Genomic DNA, 21,759 nt, shown 5'->3' with positions numbered 1-21,759 from the left:
TTAAAAGTAATCTGCATGACAAACTTATGAATCACAAAGGCCTAAAACTTTCCCTGCATGGAAGGAAAGGGTAAGCCATATACTCAAGTAGGACCATGTCCATTTATCCAAGATCATCTACATTTCAAATTTCCTATCTTGTCATCAGGTCTTACATTCTGATTATTGGTTTGGGAAATACAGTCATCAGATCCATAGAACTTAAATAACTAAGAAATATATTTAAATAACATCTAAATAAATAAATAACATCTAACATCTTTCCCATCTAATAAGGTTTCACTTTCAACACCTCCAAAAGAAGCAACTCTATCAATAATCTATCCTGAGTTGAATAACTCTCACTCAAGTGTTCTTTAAAAAAAAAAATCGTATTATAAATGGAAAAATAAACTGAAACTGTTAAATAAGTTCTTCTATATGGACAGTAGTTAGTCTTTGTTTTTAATGATTACTTTGCAAGAAAAAAGTCAGTATTTTTAACCTATAGATGGACAAAAAGCTAAAGAATCTTTCTTCTAACTAGGAAAGAAAGCTGTTAATCACGTTTTCATTCCCTCAACCAGAGCAAATTTTTATTATTTTTCCCCATTTTGGCAATGTAAATAGTTTATACAAAACAACAAAAAGTTTTAAGGAACTAATTGATAGTATGTAACCAAGGAAAACTGCAAGGGAAAATTACAAAAGGGTTTTTCTGTTTGTTTGTTTTTAGAACTGTATTCTCAAAGATTACCATGGAATCACACAATTTAAGCCTAAAAAATGCACTATCATCCTAGTTAATACAGTAAGAAAAGAAAATGCATACAGATTGAGAAGGAAGAAATAAAACTGTCTTTGTTCATAGATGACATGATTGTCTATATAGAAACCTCAAAGAATCAACAACAAAAAATGCTGGAAATGGGGTACCAGAAATGGGGTGGCTCAGTCAGTTGGGCGTCTGCCTTTGGTTCAGGTCATGATCCTAGGGTTCTGGGATCAAGCCTCGCATTGGGCTCTCTGCTCAGCAGGGGCATCTGCTTCTCCCTCTCCCCACCTCCCCACCCCACTTGTGCTCGCTCGCTCTCACTCTCTCTCAAATAAGTAAATAAAATCTTTAAAAAAATTCCAAAAATGATTAAGCAATCATAGCAAGGTTAATGAATACATAATTAATATAAAAAAAAAACAATCGTTTTCCCATACGCCAGCAATGAACAAGTGGAATTTGAAATAAAAACATGATACATTTCCATTAGCACCCAAAAAATGAGATACCTAGATATAAATCTAACAAAATATATGCAACATCTATATGAAGAAAACTATAAAACTCTGATGGAGAGATGTCAAAGAAGAGCTAAATAAATGGAGAGATATTCCCTATTTATGGTTAGGAAGACTCATCACTCTCAAGATGTCAGTTCTTCCCAACTGATCTATATAAATTCAATGAAAGCCCAATCAAAATTCCTGTAGCAAGTATTTTGTGAATATAGACAAACTGATTCTAAAATTTATAGGGAGAAGTAAAAGACCCAGAACAGCCAACACAATACTGAAAGAGAAGAACAAAGTTGGAGGACTGACACTACCCAACTTCAAGACTTTCTATAAAGCTATAGTAATCAAGACAGTTTGGCACTGCTAAAAGAATAGACGAATAGGAGCACTGGAATAGACAAGACTAAAAATAGATCCACATAAATACAGTCACTTGACAAACGAGCAAAGGTAATACAATGGAGCAAAGATAATCTTTTCAACAAACTGGACATCCATATGCAAAAAATGAATCTAGACACAGATTTAAATACAAAACATTAAATTCTAAAAATCCTAGAAAATAACTAACATAGAAGTGCCTGGGTGACTCAGTGGTTGAGCATCTGCCTTTGGCTCGGGTCATGATCCTAGGGTGCTGGGATTGAGCCCCCCACATTGGGCTCCCTGCTCAGTGGGAAGCCCACTTGTCCCTCTCCCACTCCCCCTGCTTGTGCGCTCCCACGCACTCTCTCTCTGTCAAATAATAAAAAAAAAGAACAGAACAGAACACAGGAGAAAACCTAAATGACCTTAGGTTTTACAATGACTTTTTGGATATAACACCAAAGCCACAATTCATGATAGAAATAAGTGATGAGCTAGCCTTAATTAAAATTAAAAAATTCTACTCTGAAAAAGGCACTGTCAAGAAAATGAAAGGACTGGAAGATAACATTTACAAAAGAAAACATAAAAGACCATTATCCGAAATATATGAAGAACTCTTAAAATGCAGCAATAAGAAAACAACCCAAAAAATGGGCTAAAGACCTAACAGATAATTCACCAAAGAAGACATACAGATAGCAAATAAGCATATGAAAAGATGCTTCATATCACATGTCATCAGGGAAATGCAAATTAAAACAAGATACCACTACATACCTATCAATCAGAATGGCCAAAATCAAAAACACTGACAACCCCAAATGGTGTCAAGGATATGGAGCAACTGGAACTCTCACTGTTTATAGAAATACAAAATAGTACAGCCACTATGGAAGACAGTTTGACAGTGTCTTACAAAACTAAACATACTCGGGGTGCCTAGGTGGCTCAGTCGGTTAAGCGTATGACTTGGTTTTGGCTCTCGTCATGATCTCAGAGTCCTGGGATGGAACCCCGTGTCAGGCTCCCTGCTCAGCAGGGAGCATGTCTGAGATCCTCTCTCCCCCTCTGCCCTTCCCCCTGCTCTCATGCACGCATTCTCTCTAAAATAAAAAAAATTAAAATAGGGGCGCCTGGGTGGCTCAGTCGTTAAGCGCCTGTCTTCGGCTTAGGTCATGGTCCCAGGGACCTGGGATCGAGCCCCGCATCGGGCTCCCTGCTCGGCAGGAAGCCTGCTTCTCCCTCTCGCACTCCCCCTGCTTGTGTTCCCTCTCTCACTGTGTCTCACTCTGTCAAATAAATAAATAGATAAAAAATTAAAATAGATAAATAAATAAAACTAAACATACTTTTACCATGCAATCCATTAATCACGCTCCTTGGTATTTACCTAAAGAAACTGAAAATTTAAAAGAAACTGAAACTGGGAATTATGTCCACACAAAACCTGCACATGGGTGTTTATAACAGCTTTAATTACAACTGCCACAAGTTGGAAGCAATCTTCTTTAGTAGGTGAATGGATAAAGTGTGGTACCTCCATGGAATATTATTCAACACTAAAAAGAGCTATGAAAAGATGGAGGAAGCTTAAATGCATATTACTAAGTGAAAGAAACCTGTATGAAAAGACTACATACTGTAGGATTCCTACTCTATGACATTCTGGTAAAAACAAAGCTATGGAGATAGTAAAAAGATCTGTGATTGCCTGGGGGTGGGGGGAGGGCTGAATAAATGGAACACAAAGGATTCTTAAGGGAGTACAACTACTCTGTATGATACTACTACAATGGATACATACCATTATACATTTGTCCAAACTCACAGAATGTACAACACCAAGAATGAACCATAATATAAAATACAGACTCGGTGATAATGATGTGTCAGTGCAGATTCATCAGTTCTAACAAATATACCACTCTGGTAGGGGATGCCGATAATGGGGGAGCCTATGCACAGGTGGGGGCAGAAGATACAATGGATATCTCTGTATCTTCTGTTCAATTTTGCTATAAACATAAAACTGCTCTAAAATATAAAGTCTGGGGGGGGCCTAGGTGGCTCAGTTAGTTGAGCTCAGTTGATTAAGTTGGTTAAGCTCATTTGGTTAAGAGTCCTGGGATCGAGCCCCATGCCAGGCTCCCGGCTCAGCCAGGAGTCGGCTTGTCCCTCTATCTCTGCCCTGCTCATGCTCTCTCTTTCGCCCTCTCTAATAAATAAATTTATAATCTTAAAAAAAATTTTTAAATACAATATAAAGTCTATTAAAAAAAAGATATCAAATCTGTTCCTGGAACCAAAATTAAATTAAATGGGTGTAACATCTTAACATTAAAATACGCATCTTGGGGCGCCTGGGTGGCTCAGTTGTTAAGCGTCTGCCTTCGGCTCAGGTCATGATCCCAGGGTGCTGGGATCGAGCCCTGCATCGGGCTCCCTGCTTGGCGGGAAGCCTGCTTCTCCCTCTCCCACTCCCCCTGCTGGTGTTCCCTCTCTCGCTGTGTCTCTCTCTGTCAAATAAATAAATAAAATCTTTAAAAAAATAAAAAATAAAATAAAATACGCATCTTATGTGTTATTATAAATGCTTTTCTTGAACAAAAAATTCCAGTTAGTAAGAATGAAAATTCTTCATAGAAAAATCAATTGGTTTCAAAAACACTAAAAATAACTTATTCAGAGTGCCTGGCTGGCTCGGTCCTTAAGATTCTCAAAGCATACTCTTGATCTCAGGATTGTGAATTCAAGCCCCACGTTGAGTACATAGCTTACTTTAAAAATAAATAAATAAGTAAACAAACTAAATTAAGTTTTGCTAAAAATAAAAAATTGCTTATTCAGTTTCATTCTGAAAAATTCCATTTTACATTTAAAAAAAAAAGAGGTTTCCTGAGATGCAAATGTTGCAAAGGGAATAATCTGCAAAATATCAAGATAACAGAAAATTACTATGACCGATTCTTTCTTATGCCCAAACAAAATTTTTGGCAGTTATTTTCTAGTATTTATGTTCAAATATTCACTGGAATGAATAACCGTACTAAAAACCGTAGTTCACAATAAAAATGTCTATCATAGGTTTAACGCCAAATTTTAAGTCTACCTCAAGATTTTATGATGTTAGAGGAGGAATCCAGGAGAAAACACAATTTATATATGAAATCACTTATCAATCAACACATCTGCGCTACATTCTTAAACATTCTTACTTATACATAGCAAGCAATGAGCTAAGTACTGACAATACTAAAATAAGTAAACTCTCAAGCAAAAATAAGTTGAAAAAAGAAATCATTACATCCGAATATTCACTCCAAACCAGCTACTGCCTAAAGTTGCTTTGTGTTCACGCTTTTTTTTTTTTTTTAAGATTTTATTTATTTGACAGAGACACAGTGAGAGAGGGAACACAAGCAGGGGGAGTGGGAGAGGGAGAAGCAGGCTTCCAGCTGAGCAGGGAGCCCAATGAGGGGCTCAATCCCAGGTCCCTGGGACCATGACCTGAGCCGAAGGCAGACGCTTAACGGCTGAGCCACCCAGGCGCCCCTGTGTTCACGCTTTTAAAGATTTATTTTAGAGACAGAGAGAGCACTTGAGCATGCAAGAGCAAGCAGGGGGAGGGACAGAGGGAGAGGAAGAGGGAGATGCAGGGAATCCCAAACCAACTCCCTGCTGAGGGCAGAGCCCCATCTCAGGACCCTGAGATCATGACCTGAGCCCAAGAGTCAGACGCTCAACCAACTGAGCCACCCAGCCACCCGTGTTTGCGCTTTTAAACTTGAAATCAGCAAAGTGAAGTGTTGAGAAATGTAACTGAAGTCTCTTTTCTCTAATCAATTTACCATCTAAAATATTCCACCAATCTTTTTCTTTTTAAGATTTTATTTATTTGACAGAGAGCACAAGCAGGGGGAGCAGCAGGCAGAAGAAGAGGGAGAAGCAGGCTCCCCACTGAGCAGTGAGCCAGCCCCATGTGGGGCTCGATCCCAGGACCCTGGGACCATGACCTGAGACAAAAGCAGACACTTAACCCACTGAGCCACCCAGGCATCCCTATTTCACCAATCTCAAAATTGAATCCCTTCTCTGTGAGAATGATGTGGATAAATTTCATTGACATAGGAAAGGTTTTAATCAATATGCTAGAAACACAGGACTTACGTTCTGTGTCCTGAAGGTGGAAGTAGCTTCTCTGAATTCAACTCTACTGCCATCTAGAAATGAAGCCAGGCAGAAAGAAAGCACTTAAACTCTAAATGTTTATCCTACCCATCTCACTGAATCAATAAAAATGAACATCCCTTTCTAAGGATCTTTGAAAAGTCAAAGATAGATTTGATTCCTTGTGAAAACACTTGATTAGATACTTAGAGGAGGGGCGCCTGGATGGCTCAGCCAGTTAAGCCATGACTCTTGGTGTAGGCTCAGGTCATGATCTCATGGAGTCCTGAGATTGAGCTCCGCCAAAGGATCCACACTCAGTGGGGAGTCTGCTTGAAGATTCTCTCCCTCTTCCCCCCCATTCACACGTGCATGCTCTCTCTCTCTAAAATAAATAAATCTTAAAAAAAAAAAAAGATATTTAGAGGAAAACCACATAAAAACTACAAATGTGGACCAAAAAGTGGTATGATTAATATTTTAACATAAACAAATTCTAACTGACATGATCAACTAAGCATTAGTATCTTCTCAAAGCTTTATATATACCTTATGAAGCCATACACATTTAATGAAAATATCATCATTAACCAAAGTATTTTTGGTGCTCTTCTTTTGGAATTTCCATTACAGCTTTGGCATATTTTCCGAACAACTGTTCATTTGATAAACACTAATTCATCACCTTGTTTGTGCTATAACTACTTAATGGTAACAAATGTTTGTCATTTGAGGGTAGATCTGACTTTTCTAAAATTCACCCCAGGTCATCTGGGTAACTCAGGTGATTAGGTTAAGTAAAATAATTATTATATGATCAAAAAAATGAAATGTTAAAACCTTAAATGCATGTTGCTAAAATGAAAAGTAGCCACTCTAAAAAAGCTTTACATGGTAGGATTCCAACTACACGATATTTTGGAAAAGGCAATACTATAGAGACAGTAAAAAGATCAGTAGTTGCCAGGGAGGGAAGGAAGTATGAACAGGTACAGCATAGAGGATTTTTAGGGCAGTGAAACTATTCCCTATGATACTGTAATGGTAGATACATGACATTATAAAATAACAAAACCCCAAAGAAGTGTGCAGTGAAATCTAACGTCAACTATCAACTTTAGTTAATCCTGGTTCATCAGTTGTAACAAATATACCACCACACCAATGCAAGACGTTAATAGGGAAACTGGGGTTTGAGGGCAAATATGGGGATTCTCTACTTTCTACTCAATTTCTGTATAAACATAAAACTGCTCCAACATGTTACTATAAACTAATATAAGTGGTTCAGACAATCTAGAGTAGAGCTTTTAAAGTAACAACAGGGGTGCCTGGGTGGCTCAGTCAGTTGATCATCTGACTCTTGGTTTAGGCTTGAGTCGTGGGATCAGGCTGCACATCAGGCTCCACGCTTGGCACAGAGTCTGCTTGAGATTCTCTCTCCCTCCCCCCTTTGGCCCTCCCCCAACTCATGCTCTCTCTAAATAAATAAAATCTTTAACAACAACAACAAAAAGATACATCAAACCAAACTACCAATCATAATACCTGTATATCTCTACTATGGGTTTAAAAATTGAAATTTTATAGTATTTTTTCCATTATTAACCTTCTGCTTATACGATGTAATTCTGTCAAAGTTCAAAGAGAAATTGACAAGCCAACAACAGTAAACATCAGTATATCTTCTAAGAAACAACAGCTCAAACAAGCCAGAAATAAGTAAGGTTGAATGATTTGAAACATAAGTTGGGAGACTGGCTTAACAGAAAATATTTAGAATTCTATACCCAGAAAATACACAATCTCTTCAAATACCCCTGGAATATCTACAAAAACTTCCCATGCCTTAGGTCATGGAGAAAATCTCAACAAGAAAGATTAAACAAAGAACATGCCAACAACAAAGATCTCCTTAATTCAACCATCCAGAGATAATCAGTTAACCAGTGCATGATCTTTCCAAACTTTTTGCTATGCCTCTGACTCTCATATGTAGCTTTAAGAGAAAAAAATCTCTTAAAACAAAATAATTAAAAACCTGAAAGATGGGACACCTGGGTGGCTCAGTCAGTTAAGCATCTACCTTCGGCTCAGGTTATGATCCCAGGGTCCTGGGATCGAGTCCCACATGGGGCTCCTTGCTCAGCAAGGAGTCTGCTTCTCCCTCTCCTTCTGCTTGCTGCTCCCCCTGCTTGTGCTCTCTCTCTTTCTCTAACAAATAAATAAAATGTTTAAAAAATAAAATAAAATAAAAACCTGAAAGCAAGTTAAATATAAGGATGCCAACTTTGCTTGGGCTAATGCTAAAAGGTGATACTGCCCCTACTGTAAACTTGAAAGCACGGGGGGGGCTGGGGGGGAAATGTCAAGAGGCAAAGTTAGCATCTAATTCTTCTAACCAGAAATTCAGTATGGCTTATCATCTCTGTACTTCACTTTCCTCATCTGTAAAACAGGAAGAGCGCTGACTGTCCTGGAGTTTTTCTAAAAATTAAGTGAGTTCAGGGGCACCTGGGTGGCTCAGCTGGTTGGGTGTCTGCCTTCTGCTCAGGTCATGATCCCAGAGTCCTGGGATCAATCCCCATGTCGGGCTCTCTGCTCAGAGCCCGCTTCTCCCTCTCCATCTGCCTGCTGCTCTCCCTGCTTGTGCAGAGCTCTGTCAAATAAATAAAATCTTTAGAAATAAATAAAATAAAAATTTAGTGAGTTCATACCCATAAAGGGCTTAGAATAGTGCCAAGCCCAGTAAGCATGCAAATGTTACCTATTTATTAACATGGCTTGCTTATCCTGAGAGACAAATGCCTTTCTCTTCACCTACAATCAAAATAATAAAATATTCTAAAAGCCAGTTTATAGTATAAGTGATTTCTGGTTTATTATCTTTGAACTTATCATTGACTCATAAGTTCCCCTAAGCACTCCAACTGAAGACAGTAACAGTCAATTAAACAAAACATAAAACTGAGAATGTTAATGAACTATATTCTACTACAATGTTCTAATGGTTTCACATATGTCTCCCCCCTCATGTATGACAACCTCCCAATTCATCTTACTTATGTTCTCCCCTTCCTCCAACCTATTCTACACACCGCTGCCCAGCAGATCCTGTTAAAATCCTGGTGTCACCAATATAAACATATCCTGCTCAAGGTTTTCCTATGGACTGACACATCAAGCCTAAAATTTTCAGCCCATTTTTTAAGATCCTTCATAATTCCACTCCCTAATTTCTCTATTATTATTTCCTAATATAAACCCTTTATTCCAATCAGATTGCTAACTCTCTAGTCCGTCAAGATCAGCTCAAATCTCACACTCCCTCAATGAAACTTCCTGGACCATTCAGTTCTCTAGGGATCTCTCACATCTCTGTACTAACAGCATGGTATAACATTTAACACTTTAGTATACATTTCTTTTTAATGTTTCAAAATGATATTACATAATCTTATTTCTCCAAATTAGATTATAAATTGCTCAAGAACAAATGATGAACTACAGTTCATTCAAATCCTGAGTGCTGGTAACAAAACAAGTATGGCAACTCAAATGGCCAAAAGGCCTACTTCAGTGTCTAACATGTAATATGTACTGAGACTGAAAAATGAAATAAATAAAATAAAATATGTGCTAAGACTGCAGTCAATGTACTGTAGCTTTATCAGAACACCCAAATTATGAAATATTCTATAGCCATTAAGAATAACAACAACAACAACACAGTGGGAAACCTGGGTGGCTCAATCAGAACATGTGATTCTTGATCTTGGGGTTGTGAGTTCAAGCCCCACACTGGGTGTAGAGATTACTAAAAAATATAAATAAACTAAAAAAAAAAAAACCAACAACAGAGGTATATATTTGCTGGCATACAAAGATATTCATGAGATATTGAAAACAAAAAGGTTTAATAGTATTTGTAGAATGATTAAATTTCTGGATATATATATTTTTTATGTGTATGCCTAAAAATATACTTAAGAATTATATGCCAAAACTATAAAGTAATAGTTACCATTGGATAAACATAATTTCCACTTTATGTTTATGAAACAAAAAATATGCAGCAATTAACATCTTTCAAAAAGTTTAAAAGGAAATAATATTATTATTGGCCATGTTTAAAAATGGAAAAACACGGGCGCCTGGGTGGCTCAGTTGGTTAAGCGACTGCCTTCGGCTCAGGTTGTGATCCTGGAGTCCCGGAATCGAGTCCCGCATCGGGCTCCCTGCTCAGCGGGGGGTCTGCTTCTCCCTCTGACCCTCTTCCCTCTCGTGCTCTCTGTCTCTCATTCTCTCTCTCTCAAATAAATAAATAAAATCTTTAAAAAAAAAAAATGGAAAAACATGTCAAATTGATATAGTAATCTATAGCTTATCTTTGCACAATCCCGTTTCTGCTAATTTTATTTCTAATTTTCTACAAATAAGCAGGCATTACCTTTGCATCACCAAAAATAAACCAACACTATTCCTAAAACATGGTTTGGAGAAGCACTTGACTTCCTCTAAGATAATAGAGGGCAGAAGGGATGAAGGGGGAGGGCGGGGAGCATGTGTGGAAGTTGAACAAATAATATGTGAGAAAAGATTCAAAGGCAATGCTCACCCTTTAGCACCTGTATCCCAAGCATCTATGTTGCAAGATCAACACCACCTTTTATATCAAGTACAGAGTCACGTCTAAACCCAGGGACAATATTAAACTATAAACTTCTTCATGATAACACTCGGTACAGAATCTGGCAATTTAGTATCATCAGAGCCCCCATCTCCTCTTCATCTTACTCCACTAAAAATGTCATTCCCAAATCTACCTACAGTATAGAATTATTTTTGTAATAAAAAGAATTACTTGGGCACAACTTTGTTTAGAGGCTATCCTCTCATCTCTTTTTAACCTACACAGAAATCTGGATTTATTTATTCTATTATATGCAATATAATTTTTACATGGTTTTGTATTGTTTATTATTCTTGAACAGATACCTGTCTCCAAACAAGAAGATCCTCTTTGTGACTTCATATTAGGCAGGCTAAAGTTTTCCATTCCAGAAGCTGTCAGGGTTACTGGATATACAGGTATGGACAGAAGGAAATATCCAGCCAACAATACTAATAGAGAACAGCAGAATAAAGTCTGAATTCCTTGGCATGACATTCAGATCCATCACAATTGGTCCATATTATTCCTCTTCAGCCGTTCTCCACTCACTCCCCACCAAGAATTCTCTGCACATCAAAGTTTCCTCTGTTAGAACATATCCCTCCCTCTTTCCAACAATGATAACCAATGTGCATGCACTGGCACCCAAACAAATCTGGAGTCAGATCCAAATTCTGTCAGTATGGCCTTGGGCAAGTCACAACTTCTTTGAGGCATCTTGTAAAATGAGGAATATATTTTAAAAATCTACCTTGTGAATTAATGTGAAGATTAGAACTAACACATGGAAATCCCCCAGCACAGTAGTGGGCACACAGGAGATATATTTGTAATAGAATGCTATTATTTCCTGGCTTTGTGCCTTCACAAATGCTATTTCCTCTACAGAGAATGTTACCGAGTCTCCCCTCTCCGTTTGGGAAATCCTTCCTATCAGTCAAGACACAGGGCTCAATACTACTTTACCTTATGTAAAGCCCTCTTTGACTCTCTCATGTAACTGATGGCTCCCTTTTCTGACCTAGTTCAGTACTCTGTTCTTTTCTCTATCATAGTTCTCATTATACCAAATTCCATTTATCTGTTATGAACTGAGTATTTGCATCTCCCCAAAATTCCTATGTTGAGATCCTAACCCCCAATATTACAGTATTAGAAGGGGGGTCCCTTGGGAGGAGATTAGGTCATAAGGATGGGGCCCCTCACGAATGGGATTAGTGCCCTGATAAAAGAGATCCCAGATATCTCTCTCACCCCTTCCACCATGTGAGGACAGAGTGAACCAGGAAGCAGGCTCTCACCAGACACCAATTCTGCTGCTGCCTTGGACTTTGCAGCCTCCAGAACTGTGAGAATAAATTTCTGTTGTTTGTTAGACACCCAGTCTATGGTATTCTGTTATGGCAGCCTGAACTAAAACATTATCTTTTTCTCTGAGAGAAAACTGAAAGTTCCTTAAAGATTGGTGAGTATGTAATTCATCTTTGTATCATCTAGCACTGAGCTTGGGGTACAGCAGGCACTCAAATGTTTCTGAGTAAACCAAGTAAAAAAGAATCTAACAGGTCACAAGCAACCTTGTAGAGACCAACTGCAATTAGGTAGCAGGAAATGAACAATGAAATGGGAGTTAGCAGGTGAAAACAATGCCTGCAAGTTGAACAATTAAGTTGAAAGTGAAGCAGAATTAAGGGAACATTTCTTCATGGCAAGAAGATGAACCAAGAGGGAAAGGCCAAGTATTTAGGAAAGAAGGAAAACAATAAGCAAGATTTAGATAGGAATCAGGGTACAGGTAGCCCTGGGGGGACGGGAGGGTAGGTGTGTGCTACCCTCAGCTAGAGGTAGGAATGTTGAGGAGGAATTTTCCAGCTCAAACATTGTTATGTAATTTTCTAATACCAATGAAATACCTCTTAATTCATCCATTTCTTTCCTTTTCAGTATTTATATACTCTTAAATGAGTATTCTTATATCTAGTCACATCTGCTCCCTAGCCCTTTCTCCATCTCATTACTTGAACTGATCTTCTCAAGCCACTGTTTCACATATTTTGAATAGATGAATGTGGATATGCACATAAATGTATAAATAATGTATATGTATGAGTATATACATATACACTATAATATTTGTTTAGAAAACTGGATTTGTTCCAATGCAACTGATATATTAGGGAGCAAGTTGAACATAATACAAATTTCGCATCTGCTTACGTGCAACTGAAACACTAGGTAAGCACAGAAAATGCAACCCAGTCACACAAAATGACATAGAATGCACACATCTCAAACATCTGCCAGCTCAGTCCTCATGTTGGAACCCATCCACATCTGGTGTTACAGTTTCAGTCCAATTCAGATAACCCTTCTTCCAACACTTCACAAATTGCCACCCTTTTGACACCCACTTCTATAAGAAAACTCAGGTTTTCTTCAAGGTCAAGTGTCATATCTGTTGTAGTATTTATGTGTGTAACCATTTAACATGTGTAAAATTGTGCTAGTCTTTATTATGTTTCCATCTTTTTACATGTCACTGACAAAATTTCTGAGTATTATACCCTTAAACTCCATTTTTCCTTATGTCCTGTAGTTTTCATTGTGTGATTTTGCATGTATGATTAGGAACTTTTACGCTGAATTATAACTTACACATACTTGTAATTATTGCAGCTCTGATCACCAATTTCCCACTGAAATCAAAGGCTACAGAGAAGGTTAAAAAATATATATATATGAGCATGGGGCACCTGGGTGGCTTAGTCAAACGTCCCGACTCTTGATTTCAGCTCAGGTGGTGATCTCAGGGTCCTGGGATCGAGCCCCGTGTTGGGCTCCATGCTCAGCTCGGAGTTCACTTGAGGATTCTTTCTTTCCCCCCCCCGCTGCCCTCTCTTTCTCTCTCAAATAAATAAGTAAATCTTAAAAAAATAATTGGGCATCCCTCACAATTATTTGAAGGTCCTAGTATCTATGAGGTACTTTGAAAGACCCAAACACTTGTCTTGAAGAATGCTTCAGGAAACCCAATGGACGAAAAGAAAAGAATACGTATGTTTATCTTAAGACAACTTATCTGCCAATCAGCTACATAATAGGACAAAGTAGTAGAGTCCTTCACCAATGAAGTAATGCTCAAGTATTTTAATATCAAGTAACACAAACATATCCATCCCTAAAGACAGAAAGCATAATGGTAGTTGCCAGGGACTAGGTGGGTAGAATGGGGAGTTATTGTTTAATAGATATAGAGTTTCAGTTTTACAAGATGAGAAAAGTAATGGGATGGATAGTGATAATGACTGTATAATAATATGAATATATTTAATACCACTGAATGTACACTCAAAAGCGGTTAAAATTTTGTTATTAGTATTTTACCACGAAGAAAAGAAATCCCTATATTGCACACCTGAAACTAATTTTTTTTAAATCCATCCTTATTTTTGAAGAACACCATCATAAAAATACTCATGATGAATGACTACTAAATGCACATAAAATCTGTATAGTGTGGTTCCATTTTTTATGTAGATATAGAGAAAAAGGATCAGAAACAAGTATTTATACGAATTAAAATAACAGGTGATGTTTCTCTATCTTTTCCTGTATTTCTACAAAGGAACTACAATGAACACTTTTTTTTTTTAACACATTACTTTCACCAGCAGAAAAAAATTAAGATTACGTAAGTTTAGTGTGGATCAACTTTTGCTTGCACTACAGGCTATCAAAAAGTCTCGCCAAGAATTTCAAACCCAAAGTAACTTCTTTGACTACTGCAGCTAATATAATCTTACTTTTTACTCCTCAAGTACCATCTTCTGAAAGTTAATATTGTTCTTCAAACTAAGATTTCCATTTTTTTTAACGTACTACTAAAAATATTCAAGAAATTCCAAAAGCAACAGAAAGTAATACTTTGTATACAAAGTATACTTTGTATAACTTGCAAATTTCACTTTTATGCCCATAAGCTTAATATTAAATAGTACCTTTTAAAGTTAATTTTATTATAAAACACGTTTTCATCCTGTATTTCAAACTATTATTTTTATTTCTTATTCAGCTAGTCGCCCAGAGTTTATATAAAGAAACTGCAAAGAAAATTTAAGCTATCACAGAAATGTAATCTGTAACATAAATTCTCTCCTTTCTATTCATTTCAGCAAAACCCTAACAAAACACTGTCAGAATACAACACTGTTTAAAAAAAATTCAACCATATAAAACAAATGAAACTATTATTGAAAACTACCCTGTGACGCATAGAATTTGGTGAAGGAATTTTTTAAAGACTATCACAGAATAAATATTTATTATCCAATTTTCACATGCTAGGTTTTGAACTCACTGGATCAGTTTCTACCTTTTGAGATATATAATTTTGCTGCTTTTAGAAACTAAATGTTCTTACAATTTCATTCAGACATAGTGCCTAGTATATTTTTAAATAACCCAAGGAGAATATGATAGATGGCTAAGGCTTGATTCTATACAGTAGGTATATGGCTATAAACACAAATGCCTAAGATTTAAACTGAAAGTTCCCTCAACAATAACCAGATATTTTAAGAATCAATTGGCCAGCTAAAAATGCCTATAGATTTAATATGTGATAGTGAACAAGAGAAGAAATCATGCAGTTGGAAATATTTTGTGATAAGATGGACAAAACCTGTTTTAAGAGTTTGAACCACAAATTATTAAATACACTTTCAAACATAATTATACACTTTCCCTTAAAGATATGTAAAAATGAAAAATGAATGAAAGTTCAAATTACACATTAAGGTAGAGTTTTTTTTTTCCTGTAGTCTAGGCTTCTAACAAATTCAAGACAAGAAGCAAGGCAGATGCAACATTTTGCACTAACTGTACATTACATAAATGTTCAAGGTGCTTTGAATTTCCAAGTAGTTCAAGTTGTCTTTGTTAAAATGTTTTAGTTTTTAATTAGAAGGAAAAAAAAGAATTTTCAACATCCCAGTAAGAAATTTCCACTAGACATCAACAACCAGTTATCAATATAACCACACAGTAACTATAATTTATCATTTTATCATTTTTGGAACATTTACACCGACATTATTTTATTTGATCATGTAATAATCCTGTTAAGATAATCAGTATCAACTTCATTTGACAAATCAATAAACCATTACAGGGCATTTAAGTCGGTTCTTCCCAAACTTTAGGGTGTACAAGAATCACTCAGGAACATGTTCAGACTCTGCGGTCTCAGTAACCCCTCTCGCTCCCCAGACTGAGGTGGATTCCAGGAATCTCCATTTCAAATAAACAACACACGTGATACTGGTACAGATGGTCCCCATCCCTACATCCCCAAGACGCATCTTTTAAGACACTGATTTAAGTAACACGACTAAGACTTTAGGTGCTTTACAACTCTATTTTTATTTTGAATCTAAGTTCCCAAATGTTTACATAGTAGAGCTTTGCAGATCTCCTTGAAAGATATGTAAAATTTTAATTTTCAAAAAATTTTACATTTATTTAAAATAATACCTCTTATACTAAACTCCTATGCGAACAAATGGTAGTAGGTATTTGAAGAAACATAAAACCGAGAAAATTCTACCATAATTTCATTTTCTGTGAGATGCAGGAAAAGCTGATACCGAATTATTTGAATACTGCTGCATTTTATAGGGTGGTAAGCTAAAACTTAGGTACCACAGGTTCTAAAAACATAATGAAAAATTAAGATGAAAATATAAAAGCACTTAGAGTACAACTTTGTGAATACACTAAAAACCACTGAACTGAATAATTTAAAGGATTAATTTTATGATCTATGAATTATATCTCACTTTTTATTTATTTTTTTGAAGATTTCATTTATTTATTTGACAGAGAAAGACACAGCGAGAGATGGAACACAAGCAGGGGGAGTGGGAGGGGGAGAAGCAGGCTTCCTGCGGAGCAGGGAGCCCGATGCGGTGAGGACTCAATCCCAGGACCCTGGGATCATGACCTGAGCCGAAGGCAGACGCTTAACGACTGAGCCACCCAGGTGCCCCTATAGCTCACTTTTTAAAAAGAAAAAAGCACTCAGAAAATTTCAAACTCTAATATTTGCCAATCATTTTAAACTTCTAAGACATATTTTAGCCTTTCTATTAAACAGCATAATTATTTTCTGGCCTATATTACAAGTGCTAAAAACCAATGCAGAAATAATAAAGAGCATAAATAAAGCCACTAGCTTGATAGTGATTTTATTTTTTTTTTTTTTAAGATTTTTTTATTTATTCATTTGAGAGAGACAGCAACAGCATAAGCAGGGAGGAGAGGGACATGGATCATGACCTGAGCCCAAGGCAGACGTTTAACTGACTCAGCCACCCAGGTGCCCCTTGATAGTGATTTTATTTTATTTTTTTTTATTTTTTTAAAGATTTTATTTATTTATTTGAGACAGAGAGAATGAGAGAGACAGAGAGCACATGAGAGGGGGGAGGGTCAGAGGGAGAAGCAGGCTCCCTGCTGAGCAGGGAGCCTGATGCGGGACTCGATCCTGGGGCTCCAGGATCATGACCTGAGCCGAAGGCAGTCGCTTAACCAACTGAGCCACCCAGGCACCCGATAGTGATTTTAAATAAGAATTTTAATGTCACTATTTATTTCCTTTCAAGTTTTTCTAATAAAGTTCCACTTAATCTGCCTTTTATTATAGGGCTATTTTCAAATTCTTTAGTCACATGTTAGCATCTTCTAGTTTACTACTAAAATAGTCTTTGTCTTTCTTAACTAGGTATATAGTATGTAATACACTGAAATATAGTAAGATGGTTGGTTATTAAGCCCCAGGCTTTAAAGGCTTTATCTCTACTCTGCTTCATACCACATATGTGACCTGAGGCAAGTAAGTAACTTACTTGCTCTCCCCCATCTTCCCATAGGGTTGTGGTGAGAATTAAATGCACCAATACAGGTGAAGTGCTTAGAACAGTGCCTAGCACTTAATAAGCACACCATAAATGTCATCTACTTTAATTACATAATTATTTTTACAGAAAAAGGCATCCCAGCTTAGACCACTCATTATAAATCCTGGTAATATTAAAATTTTAATTTACTTTACCAATGTGTTCAAACATTTAGGAAAGTTGGGCTTGCTTGTTTATGCTATATCTACCCTATTCACAAGTTCAATTTTCCCCAACCCTGAGTCACTATTAGTTCCTCTTCTGACTCATCACATAGAAAGGTAGACAGTCTGGAACCTACTGGGCATACTGAAAGGAATTTCTTAATCTACCTGGATTTACATGGTTTACTAAGTAGAATTTGTCCTACATAATGTTCAATAAATATGCTGAATAATTATGACTTAAAATTGTGCTCACTTAAAAGTGCTTTCTATATATCATATGCTCCTTCAAACTACAGGGTAGGTGTTTAGCCCCATCTTGACAGAAAAACAACGTATCACTTAAATAAAAACAAAGATTCACATTTTCTGACTTCTAGCCAAAAACAGATTTTGCGGGTGGCCTGGTGTTCAAATTTTGCCAAGCAAACTATAAATTAGCGAGTCAGAAGCAATCTCTGAGCCTACAAATTTGACTCTAATTTCTGTTCAGTTCCTTTTACTGTTTTCCCCATTCAGATGTTTAAATTAAGATAACCTCTAACAAAAAGTTATAGAAAAAAACAAAGTTACAGAGAAATAAGCTAAATAATGCAAAGTAGGTTAATTCCTTTTTTAATTTTTTAATTTTTTAAAAATTTTATTTTAAGTAGGCCTCACACTTAATATAGTGCTTGAATTCATGACCCCAAGATTAAGAATTGCACAATCTACCAACGGAGCCAGCCAGGTGCCTCCAGAGTAGGTTAATTCTTAAAAACACTTTTCCCAAGATGCACATATACACAAAAAACCCCACAAAAACATTTAAAATATTGCTCTACCACTTATGCACTTTTCATGTGATCCTGAGTCATTTAAATTCTCCAAGCTTCCATTTTCTCTTCTGGAAATGAGGATAAAAAGAGAAACTATACCACATGGGATTGCTGTGAGCATTAATTAAAACAACACATAAAGCACTCTAGCCAACCACTATGAAAATAGTAAGTTTCGACATATGTTAACTTTATATTTAAATCAAAACTTCAGTGCCATTTGACCTTGACCTATTGAATTATTATATTTTCTAGGGTAACCAGATCTGTTAACTCTTCTGAAAACCTATTAAATGGCAGTAACTTCATAAGCACTATGAAAACAGGAGTGATACTGCCTAGGAATCCTTCCTCAACTATTCCCCACTCAGGAAATAGGCTGTACTTAACACTGTATATTACTTGAGAGGCCCTGTGGACAAGCCTGTGTCCTATTCATTTCTGTATCCCCAGACTGCAGCCCAGTATTTCTTAACCCTGACTCACAGTAGAATCACATGTGAAGTTTACCAAAATATTAATGCCTGGGATCCATCCCAGGCCCATTAAATCAAAAGGGGGTCAGGGAGGGAGAAGGGAAGTATTCTCCATGGAGAGCACTTTTTTTAAGATCTTCACATGATTTTAATTAGCTACCACAATTAAGAAACACCACTCTGATATTTAAAGTATTATACAAACAGGTATATATACATGTATGTGTGAATATATGTATAAGTATATAGCTACAGAAATGTAAGTCTCAGCTCAAGACCCTCATCCTCACTAGCTTCTCACAGCCCAATCATCTCTTTCCTCTAAACACAAAATATATATATATATTTTTTAAGATTTTTAAAGTAATCTCCACACCCAACGTGGGGCTTGAACTCACAACCCCGAGATTAAGGGTTCCACGCTCCACCAACTGAGTCAGTCAGGCGCCCCTAAACACAAAATATTTCTAATAAACAATTTGTGGTGTTAAGATGGCTTTTCAACTGTTAACTCAGTACTTAAATTTTTTCATATAATTATGCCTTATCCTTCCTCCTGGATTACAGTTCTGCTCCTTGAGACTATACACTGCCTTACTCTTGTTTTTTCCACAGCACTTACAATAGTGCCTTGAACACAGACATGTAATAAACATCTGACAGATCTAATAAACATATACCAAAATTATTGGCAGGAGGTATATTACATCCAAATTATCCAATTTGGGCTACTGCCCCCCAAAATATAAGAATTTAGAAAAAAAATTTTTTTTTTAAATCTTTACCTCAGTAAATGAGAACTAAAGTTTGTCTCACTAACGACAACTGAATATTTGCACTTTTTATCACGGTTATCAGAAGCAGTATGCCCCCCCCCCCCCCCCCCCCCCCCCCCCCCCCCCCCCCCTTTTATTTTTTTTTTTGTTTCCTCACTAAAACTATCTTCTGGTTGTTTGTGGCATCTTTAGCTGTTGTCACGTATCTCTTTACAACAATTTTATAATACTCTGTAATTAGTAAAATAAGTTAATGAAAGTCACAGTGATGTGTCACGCTACTCTTCTAATATAAACTTGGTTGAGAATATTGCCTGAAAATAAGATGCTTTCTCAACATTAAATAATAATACAAGTCCACTCTTGAATATTGACAGATTGGTGGTTTTCTGTTTTTATGATATTTGCAAACCTGAAAATTTTGTAAAATATCATATGACTTCTTAAACCAGGAGCACTAAGTTATATTACACAAGAAACTCCACAGCAACTGATATTCTCAATGCTGAAATTACTAAGAGAAATGAATGGCACACAATTCTAAAAAAACAACGTACAACAACCTAAAGATATAAAGACGGCCCACCTTTAAAGTTTTGTGTCATATATTTACCACTATTAAAATAATCTGAACGACTTAAGTTGTTTTTATGAAAATATGAGGAGGAGGCCCTCAAGAAGTATGCCTGCTAATTAGATACTGCGGTAAAACATTACCATGTTTTGTTGCGTCCTACAGCAACAGATAGAGCCATAGTTACCACAAAAAGAAAGCAGTCCTCAATTCCCTATTCAATAAAAAAGGTTCAAATTCCACAGACAAAAAAATGGTACCCTGGGTTGTTTGTTTTTAAGGAAGATTAAATTTAGGACTTGCCAACACCCAAACGAAAAACATTCCTGAGTATTAGACTCAATTGTAGTGGGGAGTCATCTACATTCTCAGCACTATGTTCTCTAACCCAAAGCAGGAGTATTAACAAAGGATGTTTCTTAGGACCTCGTAAGATATACCACACTTATTCCTCCCAGTAAACATTACCCTTGTTAAAAACAAAAACAAAAAAGGTACTTGAGAAGTAACAATTCTAGCACAAGCAGCCAGACAAAAAATGAAGTTTAACATCTGCCAAGATATTTCCCAAAATAAGACCCCTGTCAGATGAACAATGAGGAAAAGATTGAAAATGACTAATTCTTTTATTTGGACCATCAGCTACTTTTAAAAATAAAGTTGAGGAATGTAGCTTTTCCAAAGCCTTGTCTTTAGTTTCCCCTTAATCTTCATATTTAAAAAAAAAAAAAAAAAAAACCTAGAAATTTGATTACCACTCTCATGAATTCCTTTTAAAGCAATTTAATGAATAACAGATCTTTTGTGCAAGTAGCAAACCACAGAGGACAGTTTTGCTGGCTGATAAAAATCTGTCTGCAACATGCATGTAAAAATATATCCTTCAAAGACAAACCGTAATTTTCCATGTATGGAAAACATATTAACACTTAAAAAGTGGGGTATGTTTGACACACACCCTAGCTTACTGTGAATGCTTTTACTTGAACCACAATTAAAGTTAGTATATTCTTATTAAGTATTTACTGGTTATCAAAGTTGAATAAATTAGAAAGCCACGAGTAAAAAAATTTAAAAAATAAAAAAATAAAACCTAAAGAGCCAATGAGAAAAAGATGCAACTACTTTGGGTGAAACAAGGTTGTGTAATCACTTCCCAAAACCAGTGCGCTTCTATTAAAGTAACCAAAATTGTTTAGGATTTTTTTTTTTTTTGAGGGTAGAAATAGGTTACACATTAAGTAAAAATTTTCACCACTCACTCTAATAGGAAGATGCTGCTGCCTGCAGGAATGTTGAGACCTCTCAAAAATACAAAGCAAAAACAAAAACCCTACCACAACTGTTTTCCACAATATACAGAGCAGCCAAATACTTAAATACAAGGAAAGATCGTCTTAACAAAAGAATTGTGGATTACTACAACGTTCCTATTGTCCTAATATCACTCAGAATAAAGTGTGTGTGTGTGTGTGTGTGTGTGTGTGTTGGGGAGCGCTGTAGTGTGTGTGTGTG

At 36.4% G+C, this 21,759-nt stretch overlaps 1 protein-coding gene across 1 annotated transcript in view; it reads right to left on the bottom strand.

Annotated features, from left to right (window-relative positions):
• The window catches only part of PAWR (pro-apoptotic WT1 regulator), a 111,949-nt gene that overhangs the window by 88,890 nt on the left and 1,300 nt on the right, over positions 1 to 21,759 (bottom strand). The gene's annotated exons all lie outside the window — the stretch shown is intronic.

This window comes from Neomonachus schauinslandi, chromosome 5, assembly GCF_002201575.2.
Source record: "Neomonachus schauinslandi chromosome 5, ASM220157v2, whole genome shotgun sequence".
NCBI classification, from domain to species: Eukaryota; Metazoa; Chordata; class Mammalia; order Carnivora; family Phocidae; genus Neomonachus; species Neomonachus schauinslandi.
The sequence above is the reverse complement of the archived record's forward strand: the minus strand, read 5'-3'. Positions and strand labels throughout refer to the sequence as shown.